Below are 11,852 nucleotides of genomic sequence, written 5' to 3'. Positions count from 1 at the left end.
CAGTATAGCTGTCGCACACAAGCGGAATATTATAATGACCAGTTGTTGTCTGGACAAGCCTAATAATAAAACGTTTTTTAAAGTGACAAATTAACCTCCATCACTGGTTTGAAAGGCTTAAAATGTTTAATAGGTGTTCTTATGACTTTTATCGAAACAGCAATCGAGAGTCTCTAAAATATTTCAGTCGATCGCAACCGTTGGCTATACGTGCTGTGCATGATCCCCACTAAACTGTACAACGCCATTTCCACCAACTCTCTTACACTAAACGGCCGACTAAAATCTTGTCAATGCAGAAGTTCTGACCCGGCCCTATATACTCGCCAGCTCTTATATAAACCCTACCGCAGTGAGTCGGCGATAATCCCGTGTTCCAGCTCCGCGAAAAAATGGCGACCATCACGGGCCCTTCGGGGGTGACTGGGGTGGGGGTTAGGGGGCCGAGCGGAAGCCGCGGCATTCTGGGTCTGGGGTCGGCGGGGCACGGAATGCGCGGAATGCGAAACTCGCGCGCCACAACAAATCGACGCTGTTCGTCGCGCAACAGGCAAAGCGGTTATATTGCGACTGTATAGGAACTACTCTGTTTCCAGTTTTCTTCGGCGCGCCTGCATTTCACAATCGAAGCTTTTGTGGCCGAGCTATCGTAAAATTGAAAATATCGGCGTCGTTCTTTGCGCAACAGGCGAGCCATTATATTTTATGAACATGGAACCTGTTCAACCCGTTTTGACTCCCATCTAAACCCCACCCCCAAGAGCGCTTGAAATTCCACCCCGAGTGACACAATTGACGCTATTGTTGAGAACTGAGGGCATTTTTCGTAATAGGGTAATCAGGTGGCACCGTATAAAGACAAATTGTATTGGATTCTCGACAAGCTTTCGTACAACAATTCTTTTATATAGTACAACCTGATTACCCAATTTAGAATTAGGCAAATACGGCCATTTACAAAGATTATTTTTCTTACCAAGACTTTTGCTCACACCAACAGTTTATAGGCCTTTTAAGGTTCAAAAGTTATGGTTGAATAGTTTGAAATTTAACAGATTAGAAAGTGTCCTGTTTCGTTCGCAATTATTACAAAAACCGTGTCCCTTTCCATACCTCCTTTTTGCTCTCATGCGTCACGCGTTTTCTAAATTCTGGGTTGTGTCGTAACAATTGTCGTCTTTGTGGCCATTGCAGAAGTTGTTTACAGCTAAAGTTACATATTTTGGAGGTTGAAAAGCACGTTTTTCAGGAAAAATGGAAAAATAATGACACCCCCACGCCCACCCCCAAAAAATCTTCTTTTCAAAACATTCAAGTGTCAAACTCTTCCGAACCTTTTAAACCACTGGAAATAGACGCTGTTGGTCGGCAACAAGCAAGCGATTATATTGGCGACAAGACACAGTCCCCGGCGTTTTACTCCCTTCTATAACTCTCCTTTTCCTTCATTCGTGTCTCGCGTGCTTGAAATTCCTGGCTGTGCCGTACGACTGCCGTATTGTGGCAGAGCTAACATTTTCGTTTTAAACAACAAAACGCAATTGTTCACGAAATAAAGCAAATGATTTTTGTTCGTTTCTCGCCTAAAATGCATTTTTGTTGAATGTTGAAAGTGCCATACCATCGTCCGATTTTAAGACTAAAATTACGGTTTGATCAAGGTCAGACAATGTGTAAAACTGGTATTTTTAGTGGCCTTGGTATATTTAAAAATGTGACAAAATCTGTTTGACTCTTTCAAAATCAAACATGCTCTTTTCATGGAACATCTGTTCCAAAACTCTCACTAGCTCTGATTATCCATACCAAATTAAACCCGCGACGCAGCACCTCGAAAAAACCCATCAAATTATTTATGCTGACTGTTAGACTTCGTTTTTCCAGATAAATGCATTCGCCTGTTCGTACTTTTTTCCGCGCATCACATATGGCGGAACTGGAATTGTTGTGCCTCTGGTTTTTGCCACGCCTTGACTTAAATCCGGTTCACTTGAGGCAAAACTCGTCAAAATGCGCCGATGATTTTATACGGACGGCAGTTGTGTTTTTATCCCTTCCGAGAAATGTATAAAGAACTTTTCGCTTTCGCAATTTCCAAACCGCAGAGTCAATTGCAGACGCGCAACAATTTCGAAGTTATATTCACTTAGTGGCAAAATAGAGGCGCCCTTATCTCGTATAAATGCCAGCATATTTCGACATACGGGCGCGCTCATACGGGCAAGCCGACTGTCAAAAGGAAACCGTTGTTATTTGGACGACTAGGCATGCCTGACATTTAAATTGCCGCCCTGGCAAGTGGCAAAAATAACCAACGGTGACGTAGTGGTTTGCGAAATAGCTTTCTCTGTAATAACATTTTTGCCAATTTTTTTCCTGAATTTTTCGAACTGCGACAATATTGCAATTCTGCGCACGTGACCCTCTGCACTTGCGCCATACACACTCCCACGCTTCTTCTGTTATACGAAGCAATAAATCAATCAAGCGAGTTCATGTGTTTGAAACTAAAATGAAGGACACAAATAACTAAAACACATTCAAGTATACATTTCAGCAAAAACAATTGCAATCTTCATGGCGACAAAATTTTTATATTGCACAAACAAAAAAATTGTTTCTTTTTTTATAAAGACGCCAATAATTGACACAGCGGTTACATCCTAAAACAACACATATTACAAAGGGGGGTTGGTTGAAACTGTAATAAAAATATGATTCATAAAAAGCAAATATTGGTAAAAAATTGTATTTTACGATACATTGGCCTCGCCTCAACTTTGGGTTAAATATACCTTAATTATGCGATTAGGGACACCGCTTTCATTTCGAAATATATATATAACATATATATATACACGTTTTAAGATCTTTTTATAGTTTCTGAACCCAAATTGCTATAGCTTTGAGTATTCTGCCCATCGCACCCGGTTGTTGTTATTTCTGGATGCGCCAAACCCAATCCGAACCCGCAAGGCCCCTGGATAAACCCCCACGATGCGTATAAGGGGGTTTGACATATAAGCTACCCCAGTTTGGCGCTGACACGCGCGCAATAAGACACAAAACAAGGGCGTGGTTCTAGCTCTTCCGTACCAAGATCGCGTGTTCGAAGCTTCGCCCGTCGCTAATGAGAAGTCCTTACGTAGCTTCCGAAAGGCAAGAAGCTTCCGAGTGCTTAAGCCTATTTATAGAGGTTTGGAATTCGCTTGCTCGGGCCGCGGTTTCGAATGACATCGAGTGCCCCCTACACCCTTTGGGGCCACTTCCTGCTATCAAATGGGTGCGTCAGGTGAGGGGCAAGCCCCGGGCCGCCAAAAGGACGCCCTTAAAAATGCGCTTTTTTATTTTTTTTTATTTTTTTTTAATTTTTTTAGCTACTTCACTTTTGCCCTTTTATTAACCTATAGCATAAGCATATTTAGAACATGTCTTTTGTTGGCCAGTTCCGCTTCCTAAACCACCAATGTCTCTAATTCATCTATTTCATGCAACTTTTTAAATACCTTGTAAAAAAAAAAATTTTTGAGTTAGTAAGCGATGTTTTTATGCATTATTACAATACTTAGCCAGTTCTCCCATAATTCACGAGGTTTGTTGTGCGATATGCAAATTTTCATCTGAGGCATTGGGTACAGGTTTCGTAACCCCGGCCCACCCCTTACCCCAACCAATGGCATGCAGGAATCCCAGCGCTGTCGTGCAAGCCAACAAAATCGCTCAATCATTTCCAACGGGGGCCTTACGGCGAAGGGACCGCGCCCAACCCTGTGACCTTAACGAGACTAATTCATCTTCGCCTTATGTCCTGTCGTTTACGACCTGTTTTGAAAACACTTAAAGCGTGCCTTGCAAATTTAGTTATTGATTTACGGGTTAGGTATAATGATGCATCGCGTTATGGAATTGTTGTGCACCTGACTCTATGCTGCCTTTTATAGAAGTGCTGTACTATTAGAGGGGTTCAACTCGGTGAAACCTTGAAACTTTACAGCTGATGTGACACATTTTACGGCTAGAATTCTCATTTTTCACGGTGCTAAGCAAACAAATCGTAATACTCCACCCAATTGACCTTACAAAATTGACGAAAACGTTTGCATTTTGCCTAAAATTTACATATTTTAAAGGTTAATGAAGGTTAGGAAGGCGTTTTGAAAACGCTTTACATTTAGACTTCTGCATTGAAAAAAGTTTTAGTTGCGCGCTGCGCACCTGTATAACATCAAAAACCGCACCTCGTCATAAAAACACCAACCTTTCCGTATCTGATGATAATCGTCTCGTGGGTGTGAAATGAGTTTATCTTTACATAGACAGTGGACACACACACACACATACATTTTTTACAGTTTAAATTTACTTTTTTTCTACCTAAATTGAAACTTCACTTGGTGTGTAACCTGGATCGTTTGTTTTTTACCTTTCGCATTCTGGCAGATCATTTTACATGGAAAACTTCGATTTCGCAATATTCGCAGACAAAAATTTTGCTGACAAAAACTGCTGAACTTGCCTAAATTTCTCGGCGACGCAGCAATTTCCGAACGACCAACGTAAGAAAAGCAAGCGAAAAATTTCGCGGGCCCGTTAACACTCGAAGCCCGTCGGTCCACCTTCGCCTGTCGACTCCCAAAACACCGCCGTATCTTCGGGACGCCTTTAATAGCGGCGAGCGCGCGATTGGCGTAAACAATGGGCCGCGAAGAACACGCCACACGTCACCACTTCAAGACGTTACGTCATTTCGCCGCAGATCGGTGTCGGCCGAACGGCGTCGCGCGCATTCGACTGGTAAAGCCGCCGCCGACGTTTTTTGCCTCGTAATATTGCGTGTGTGTCAAAGTACAGCGGCGGAAATCTTGCTGATGCAGTTTTACGCCATTCACCAAACACTAGGCCACATTGCTCTAGGTATGTATTGCTCTTTAAACACATCTACACTGTGTATTGCTGCTTTAAACACACCTATACCTGTTTTCCGTGTCTATTTTGTCATATAATACTCACTTTTTCCTTCCAAGTGTTAAAATTACCATTCTTGCATTCTTGGATATGTGCCAGTCTCCCTCTGTTTTAATTTTTAATTTCTACGGCCAAGTTTTATGGATATTCAAGAATGTGTTAAGCTCCGCTTTTCTGTCACGTTATTTTATCGATTTTCTATCTCTTGACCGCTGTTACGTGCAATTAAAAAAAAAACATTTCTTTGCAATGCTAATGATCCTTCTATTTAGTTCGTTTGTATTGCAGCTTTAAAAGCAGTCTGTCCCTTATTTTCGCCACCAACAGTGCTGGTAACCCCTTATTCTTTACGGTATTTCATAAAACGGTGGGTTACACAAGTGATATGAAATAAAATTGGAAAGTCATTTTCGGAAAGGGTTTCAGAAAAGAAAAACGACTTAAATTGACTTTGGCCTTTTGGACAAATAACTTGACTTCAACTTAGTCATTGTGTCAAATAACTTGGGTTTTAATTAAGCGCTTTTAATAAATATTTTCACAAAAATTAGGTTATTTATCTCAATGGGACTTGGCTTTGACAACTGTGATGACTCGGACAATGAGACTTGGTATTTTACGAAAGACTTGACTTGAGTAATTTCAAAATGACTTGTTTACAGTACTGATAAAATACATGTTCTTGTATTTATAACTGGCACCAGTGTAAAAGCGTAAACCTCCAAATTATTCAATAATTAGTTAGGGCAACAACAAAACACAGCAACGTGCGAATGTTGTTGTTGATGCATTGGCGCGGGTCGCGCTTCAAGCGATATTTTACCTGGGTTGCCAGCAAACTGTACCTCGTGCACGTGCACTGCGACAGGCACTTAGACTGATGACGTGTTGCCAGCTTTTCGCGAGCGAAACTTGAATCGAAACCCGAGAAAAATTGTCGCACCCTCCGTCGCCTTGCTCAACAAAAACTTTACGAGCTTTTAGGGAAAGCAAGCGGTGGTTTATGCAGTGTTTCTCAACCCATGGGACGCGACCTAAATTGGCATACCGTTTGATTTGGCTGGGTGGCAGACTTCATTTGTTTTATTTGTGGTCGGATTTATTAGGGTTCTAAGCCAGATTTCTCCAAAAATTGAACAAATTCGCGGGAGAAATACGTAGACATGTTTCATATCATTTAAATTCGAACATATATCAATGCTCATCTCTTTGGTTTTGTTCACTCACAAAAAAGTTTGGTGATGAGAATTGAGTTGGCAAAGCTTCGCTGTTCTACGTAAGTTAAGTATTTGGTTAGCCGCGGTTGTGAATTTGTTTGTGTAGAAATCGAACAGTAACCCCAGGTTTCCTAAAGTTATTTGTTTTAAACCTCCCGTTATGACTTAGCTCTGTGGTGTCATCTCTGAAGATTTCTATGCGTTCCGCTAAAAAAAATTATCTTTTGGGTAAGAATGTTCTACTTAAACCCTTGGCAATAGCCGGCTAGCTACATTTAACAACTAAATGTACATCAGACCTATCCTAACGAAACAGTTAGTTGCGCCCAATGCCATCAATTCTATCTTGGTAAACTTCCTAAATTAACTATACGCGCAATAGCTTATTTTGTAATTTTTGCACCGTTTTGGCTTTCTGCGATTAGGAGAAAACCCACGTCATCAAAATTAAGCGCTCTTTATTTTATTTTTGCTCAAACCCGTGATTAAGCGTGTTATCTGCAGCTTATCCCGCGCCCGCCTTATAGTTATGCCATCGACAGGAATAGCCGTGATGGTATAACACGAAGGAGGCATCACAAACTTACGTTTCCGCGACGCTTACAAACAATAATACCCTTTTATCAGGACGGTTTAGGTTCAGGGTGGTTTTTAAGGCATGCACTTACAGGTACGGCATATCCTGCTTGGGGTCATTAAAACCTGACATTTGTATTAATCAAAGGAAATGATGATTCAATCGATTTTATTTGGACAAAGCCTTTTCTCGGCGAAATCTGTGCAACGCAATTCAACCGTTTAATCTTTTGGATTACTCAAATTAACTTGTGTGACCTTGCGGTGATATAAGTTGCTTTACTAAAATAAAATGTGGCATTTAACAATTAAAGCGACAAAACTTAGAATTTTTTAAATTACACAGAGCTATAGTCGACAAAAATCTTATAATGTTGTATAGGCTCAGACAAGGGTGTTCAAACGTTGTATTTACAGGGTCAGCAAGTTTCAGGGATATAGGCCTATTCATGTTGTTTAAAATATTTTGGAAATACTATATTATACTTTAAAGCGGCATTCATCGATAAAATTTATACAACGCAATTGTCCTATGTCGTTAGTATCGTATACTGATTCGGGCCGTGTTAAGTTACTTTCCCTTAAACGGTGTCCACAAACCCCTAAAACTCCAGCCTATACGGCCCTAAAGTTCCACAGCGTTACCTTCACAACATATACATGTAACTTCTCCGAAAATCGGTCGCGTTGTTTGCTACAAAAAAGAAGCCGTAAAAAATCAGAGACATTCCGTGCAGGAACAGAGACGACAACGCGCCAATTGATCACCGCAGTCGGGCGTCTGTCCCCGCATTCGAGCCGCGCCAGGAATCTTTCACGCTCGTTGGCCGGGAATTCTCGGCACGCATGGACCCAAGGACGCTGTACTTCATTGACGGGCGCTCGGAAGGAATTTGTCCGCAGAAAAAAGCGCTTGTTTAAAATTTGCCTCGACGGGGACACAGGATTCCTTTGAAACAAAAGTAAAGAACAAGAAAATCGTTTATTCTACATAACTAGTCGGTTTAAAAAAAATCTATATCATAATCTTAAAATTTCTCAAAATATTTTTTTAGAAATCTTAAACAACAAATACTAAATTTTAGTCACGCAAAAATTCTACCCAGCAATTAACGGCCTTGTATCAAACTCAAGTAAACGAAAAACAACTATTCTACAAAATGCGTTTTTTTATCGTTCTGGTATAAATGTAATAAAGTTAAACTCCGCGGAATGCTGTTCCCGAGAAAAGGAACGAACAATCAACGTCTGTTCAAATTTTTAGCAAATCTGCGACACACAAATTCTCGAAACGGCAAATCTGTAGGAATCCGACCGCAAAAACGACTGCCATATCGTACAAGAGCCCACCTTGTTAAAAACGATGAAGGAGCCTTTTGATTCAGCACACCCAGCACCCCTAATGTGACGTATGTCACAAAGCCGGCCTTGTCCTTTTCCTGTCGTCGGCCTTTTTTCTCCTCAATCGCCACAAATTCTCGGAAGCAAGTCGCTTGATTAGATTTCGAGGCTGTGTAGGTGCGCCTTTAGAACGCCCGAATGGCTGAGAGTTTTACTACGAAATCGCGTAGTCAGCTTACCGTTGTCCGCCACCGCTTACTTTACTGGGAACTGCCGAATCGTATCAAAGGGTTCAGGTTTAGGAAAATGCAAATCGTCAAGGTATGGTTACCACTTGTATTACAAAACATATTTCGTGAAAAAATAGACCGTTTTATCAATGTTGTAATGCACTTAAGTTATTTTACTTTTTTTTTTTACAAAGTTCGCAGTACGGAAGTTGCCATTTAAAGTTAAAAGTTACCTACATTGCTTTTTGTTACTATTTTTATGTAAACTTTTTATAAAATTTTGCCATAAGTACTTTCATGTAACGCCCCCTTATGTGCGTTCAGCGCCCCCCAAATCATGAAAAGACCCAAATAGCCACTTGACTGGGACTAAAGTCATTTCTAAATGACTTTTGTACAACACTGCGGTTTATATATAGTAAGACGTAGAGGTTATTGGAAGACGTATGCTAGAATTATTAAAGCCCATAAAGCAGCAAATCAAATTTTAAATGTTTCGAATATCACTTTATTTATTTTTCAACATAGTCAGAAGTGAAAAGACCATGTTGAAAATGAATAAAGAGATATTTAAAATGTTCAAAATGCTACATACTTCTGTACGGGCTTCTGTGCGGGATATAATTGAAATAATCTTTAGCAGGGCGGATATCTAATGTATATGTAGGCCTATATTGCATTATACGATATCTATACCTGCTGGATGCAGTTCCAAAATACTCGCCGTCATCATAAGGTTTTGTTCAATACAAACGAAATGCCCTAATGCAAGATTTATGTTCCAAAATGTTTGTAGAATGAACATGAAGGTTTCGGTGTTGGCCACTATGGTCCCGCTTTGTGACGCGTACATTTCAGCATTTGGTGTGTCTCGGTACCTCACAGAGGCCACGAAGAAGTTTTTAAGCATCTTTTTGGTGAGCTAAAATGTTTTTTTTTTAATATGACTTTAGAATGAGACTTATCTTGTAACTTTGTGTAAAGCATTTTTCCATTCGTGAGCAAAGGGGTCACAAAGTGTCGAAAGGCATGTGTTGCGCATTTAAGGGTCCACGAATTTGTGAAAGATTAAGAACCTTTGATTTAAAGCATTGCGTGTCGAAAAATGTGACCCCGGAAAGTAGCTAAACCAGGAAACATTTAGACCTATACGCTGATTTTCCGTTTCAAATTTGCGGAATTGCTGTGAGATTTCTGCCCGTAGACTTATTTAGCTTGGTCAATTGGACGCGAAAACGCAAAAGCATTGGAAGGCACATCATTACAAGCGGCGATGGTCCTCGTTAAGAACAACGAGCGTGATTATACTTGCCTCAACAAATAGCCGTGCAGTTGCCATTTTATGGATTTCCAGCAAGCAACAAGGGGCCCTTTATTATTTTACAAATACCAACAGTGTACGTGAAGGCGATAAAGCGATTCTAAAGACTGTTGTGTTATTAACACATTGTGGGTATTAGTTAGATATAATTTATGCTTAAATTATAACAAAATAATAATACTAAGTGGACTACGGATAAAATATTTCGAGGCAATCTATTGAAACAGGTTGGATATTTTATTAGTGATATTGAACGATGTTATATACATGTGCTATTTTCTAAGTTCTGTAGTGTTCCTTGCCGCTGTGGCTCTAAACATATAAGGCTACAAACCGTAAAGTGTTAAGGCGAAATAACAAATGGTGGAACAGTTCCCAAACAAAAATGGTCAGTGGTAAATTATATGACACTCCTATGATAAGCTGCAAACCGATTTGGGATAAGTAAATGTGTGAAATTTAAGGTGTGTAGTCGGCGCCGAACTCGTGACTTGACGAAGTCGGCAAATTTACCCAAGTCGCACTCATGACCAGGGCTGCGGAGTTGGTTAAAAACAACCCGAGTCCGACTCCCGAGTCCGACTCCCGAGTCCGACTCCGACCAAATTTTGTCGAGTCCCGAGTCCAGCTGTGACTCTACAGCCTGTATTTTACCCATTTACGCAACTAAATTAAGGTGGATTTTTTGCAATCCACTCATATTGGTGTCATAATTGATCCACCCGCATTACATGGTTTAAATATATTTCACCATTTGCTATTACACTTTTACAATTTACATTTTGCCGCCTTACCAGTTTTAAAATTTGATACTGAGCATGCGCACGTCGGACTCGGGACTCGGGTAGTTTTACGCGGTCTTACGCGAGTCCCGAGTCCGACTCCGGCAAAACAAACCGACTCCGTCGAGTCCCGAGTCCGACTACGCAGCCCTGCTCGGGACTCGAATTTAGATTAGTTCCGCCGGAATAGTGTTGTTTTAACCGACATCGCATCCCTGGTTAAGTATTAAGCTAAATACAGTTTTATTATACAATGACCTAATCCAAAAATAACAAATCTAAAAATACTTTAAATTAGTTTTATTAATACTTTGACATGTATATGTATTTTACTTTACTAATAAGAACTAACGATGCCAGTATAGATGAAACATATATTCCTTAAAAATGCATGACCCTGTGTTTCACTCGGGATTTTAGACTTAGAGTTTTATTGTTTGCAAAAGTACCAACGGTTGGCTTCAGAAAACTGCTCAAATGTCAGCCACCCGATTTTCTAGACACGACGCATAGTAGTGTACGCAACTGCCGCCGGTTTAATTCGACGCATTACTGAGAGATAAGGACGCTTTGTACCTCAGAAATAACAAGCGTCTCGTGTGAAAACCGTGTTTTTTTCTCCCAACCAGAATGCCACGAGATAATGCACACGGCATTTCTTGTAAAACTGCTTTAGAAAGCCTAATTTAGCTGGGCTGTCGATATGAATACTTTGTATGTAACAAGAATGGTGGACTAGCTTCAATGGGGACATTTTATACACTCGAAATTAAAAAATGCTTATAGATTTTATTTTAAATTACTTTTAAATAAAATGCCGAAAATGGGATAATTATTTTACTATACAAAAAAAAATATTTTGCAATCAAAATATCAATCAATCAAGTTTATTTTTGTTTTTTCAACAAAATTTCGCATAAATATGTTCAATAAACGGTTTTGGGAGTTAAAAGAAGTTGAAATAAAGAATCGGCCGTGAAGTGTATTTCAAAACATAATTAAATCCCAATATAAACACCATTTCGATTTTTGCAGGTAAATTACAAGCAACTAAAGGCGAAAATAAGCATGAATACTGATAGGTATCAATTCCATTAGTAAACTTCAATATTAATTAAGGCAAAAAGCATTTGCAAAATGCATCGTATGTGTGGCATATACTATTCATCGTACACAACGAATATACAAAGTATGAATAAACTGCAGGTGAACCAGTATGATACGCTAAAAGCAAATTCCATGGTCAGCACATTTTTTCAGGTTTGCGTTTTAAAGTAACAAAGTATAACTCACTTTATCAGAATAATTAATGACGAAATAATGGGACGGCCATACAGACTTAGACAGCAAAATTAGATGTAAACAAAAAAATTAAATTTTTCTAAAAATTAGACTGATTTATTTTAGCTTTTTAAAATTA

This window comes from Ascidiella aspersa, chromosome 1 (genome assembly GCF_963924565.1).
Source record: "Ascidiella aspersa chromosome 1, kaAscAspe10.2, whole genome shotgun sequence".
Lineage (NCBI taxonomy): Eukaryota > Metazoa > Chordata > Ascidiacea > Phlebobranchia > Ascidiidae > Ascidiella > Ascidiella aspersa.
Note: the sequence above shows the minus strand (reverse complement) of the source record.